The sequence below is a fragment of the Nicotiana tabacum genome, chromosome 3, assembly GCF_000715075.1.
Source record: "Nicotiana tabacum cultivar K326 chromosome 3, ASM71507v2, whole genome shotgun sequence".
NCBI classification, from domain to species: domain Eukaryota; kingdom Viridiplantae; phylum Streptophyta; class Magnoliopsida; order Solanales; family Solanaceae; genus Nicotiana; species Nicotiana tabacum.
The window spans coordinates 97,966,579-97,969,930 of record NC_134082.1 but is presented as its reverse complement, the minus strand read 5'-3'; positions in this window follow the sequence as shown (position 1 = coordinate 97,969,930).

Here is a 3,352-nt window from a genome sequence, read left to right as displayed (position 1 = left end):
CAGTCATATGAGTGACATGCGCCCCACGAATCTTGAATCCATATACTATGTGGGGCAGTAAAGCAGAGGTCCAATAAATCAACATGCACAATATATGAATACTTAATTCAAATTGGAAGAATCATCCCAACTTCTCATAGGGGTGCAAATCAGCCGAATCAGAATCATTATAGATCCCAAGGAAATTTCAATCAATCTCAGAAGCCACCCCAACAAATGGAAGAGAGTACGAATGACTTGCTAAAGAAGTTATTGCTTGACAATCAACAACTTAGGACCCATTTCAGAAATCTTGAGAGGCAAATGTGGAAATTAGCAGCAAATCAAAATACTAAACCTATAGGCACTCTCCCCAGTGATATAGAAAAGAACCCTCTGGTTAATGCAATTACACTCAGAAACGGGAGGGAACTAGAGGAAGTGCCAAAGAAGAGAAAATACAAGCCTATACATGAGGGGGAGTTGCTTCCTAAGGCAACACATGAGTCCAAGAAAAAATGATGCAACTTCAGAGCTAGTAGAGAGGCTTCCAGGCCACCACCACCTTTTTCCCAGAGATTGCAGAAAAAGAATGATGATCGAAAGTTCAGGAAATTTCTCTCTATGTTGAGCCAGATTCAATTGAATATTCCACTGGTGGATATACTTTATGAAATTCCAAAGTATGCTAAGTATATAAAAGATATAGTGGCTCACAAGAGGAGATTGACTGAATTCGAGACAGTTGCACTTACTGAGGAGTGCATTTAAAAGGTCCAAAACAAGTTTCCTCAAAAGCTTAAGGATCCTGGCAGCTTCACCATCCATGTGTGAATTGGTAATACTGATGTGTGTCGTGCTCTTTGTGATTTGGAGGCGAGCATAAATATGATGCCCTTGACCTTGTTCAAACAATTGGATCTAGGAGCTCCAAGACCAACTACTGTGATGTTGCAGTTGGCCGATAGGTCCATAGCACACATTGAGAGAGTGATTGAAGATGTGTTGCTACAAATTGGAAAATTTATATTCCCTGCGAACTTCATTATCCTAGATTATGAAGCTGATGAACTGGTTCCAATCATATAGTGACAACCTCTCTTATCTACTCGTGATGCAATTGTTAAAGTAAGAGAGGGAAAAATAACTTTGAGGGTGGATGACAAGGAAGCAGTCTTTAATGTCTACAGAGCAATCCAACTTCCCCGCTACTATGAGGAGCTCTCTATGATATCTGTTGTGGAGGTGGATAAGCAACTTCTTGACACGAGTGTATACCTAGACGATTCTCTAGAGAAAACACTTATATTGTTCGATACCTTATAGATTTATGAATAGGGTAGAAGAGATAATGCATATCCTAGATGCATCCTGTGCTTACATGCAGGGGATACACCCCCTTTGAGCCCCTGAATAGGGCAAGTGGGCCTCCTCCAAAGCCGTCAATTGAGGAAGCTCCAAAACTGATGCTTAAACCCCTACCACCTCACCTTCAATATGCTTATTTTGGAGGTTTTGATACTTTACCTGTTATTGTTTCTTCTGATTTTTCTAAATTGCAGGAAGAAAAGCTGTTGAGAGTGCTACACGAGCACAGCCGAGCAATTGGGTGGACGATGTCTGACATTAAAGGCATTAGTCCAGCTTTCTGCATGCATAAAACCTCATGGAGGACGGACACAAGCTAAGAGTAGAGCAACAACGCCGACTAAATCCAATCATGAAAGAGGTGGTAAGAAAAGAAGTGATTAAGTGGCTTGATGCAGATATTGTATTTCCAATCTCTGATAGCAAATGGGTAAGCCCCATCAAATGTATACTTAATAAAGGGGGGATACCTGTAGTGGTTAATGAAAATAATGACTTGATTCCCGCAAGAACTATCACTGGGTGGACAATTTGCATAGATTATAGAAAATTGAACAATGCCACTCGCAAGGACCACTTTTTCCTCCCCTTTATTGACCAAATGCTTGATAGATTAGCTGGCCAGGAATACTACTATTTCTTAGATAGTTATTCGGGGTATAATCAGATTGCTATAGCCCCATATGACCAAGATAAAACCACATTTACGTGTCTTTATGGTACGTATACGTTCAAGAGAATGTCATTTGGTCTCAGTAATGCACCTGCGACTTTTCAAAGGTATATGATGTCTATTTTTACTGACATGGTTGAAAGATCTGTAGAAGTGTTCATGGATGATTTTTCAGTGTTTGGATGCTCTTTTGATAATTGTTTATTGAATCTTGATAAAGTGCTTGCTAGGTGTGAAGAGACGAACTTGGTGCTAAACTGGGAAAAGTGTCATTTCATGGTACGTGAAGGTATAGTCCTGGGGTACTAGGTGTCCAAAACCATTTGCAGTTGGATATAGCAAAGGTGGAGGCGACTGAAAAATTTTCCCCACCGACATCCGTCAAAGGCATTCGCAGTTTCTTGGGCCATGCAGGTTTTTATCGTCGTTTTATTAAATACTTTTCGAAAATTTCTTCTCCTTTATGCAGGCTTCGTGAGAAAGATGTCCCTTTCAAGTTTGATGATGCCTGTCTGAAAGCATTTGAGGAGTTGAAGGGAAGGTTAGTGACTGCACCAATTATCATTGCTCCGAATTGGGAGTAGCCATTTGAGTTGATGTGCTATCGGAGCTATTTTGGGGCAAAGGAGAAATAAACCTTTCACTCCATTTACTATGCGAGCAAAACTCTTAATCGAGCCCAGATGAACTACACAGTTTTCGAAAAAGAGTTGTTTGCAGTGGTGTGGGTGTTTGACAAGTTCGGATCCTATCTAGTAGGGACCAAAGTCATAATCTACAAAGACCATTCAGCTATCAGATACTTGTTTGAAAATAAGGACGCCAAGCCGAGGCTGATTCGTTGGGTCCTCCTCTTGCAAGAGTTTTACCTAGAGATCCGAGATCGAAAAGGGACAGAGAATCGAGTGGCTGATCACTTGTCTAGATTAGAAAATCGGATCCATGTAACTGAAGGAGGGTCAATCAAAGAAACATTTCCGAATGAGAAGTTATTGGAAATCACCTCAAGTGAAGCCCCGTGTTATGCAAATTATGTGAATTTTATTGCAAGTGGGGTGACACCACCAGAATTGACACCCGATAATAGAAGAAGGTTCCTACATGATGTGAGGCTCTACATGTGTGATGAGTCATTCTTATATAGGCTATGCATAGATTAGTTGGTGTGAATATGTGTCCCTGAGGAAGAGATAAATGTAATACTGCATGAACGGAGGTCATCATGGTGGGGATAGAACAACCCAAAAAGTGCTACAATCGAGTTTCTATTGGCCAAAATTATTTAAGGATGCCCATGCCTTTGCTAAAAATGTGACAGATTCCAAAGAACCG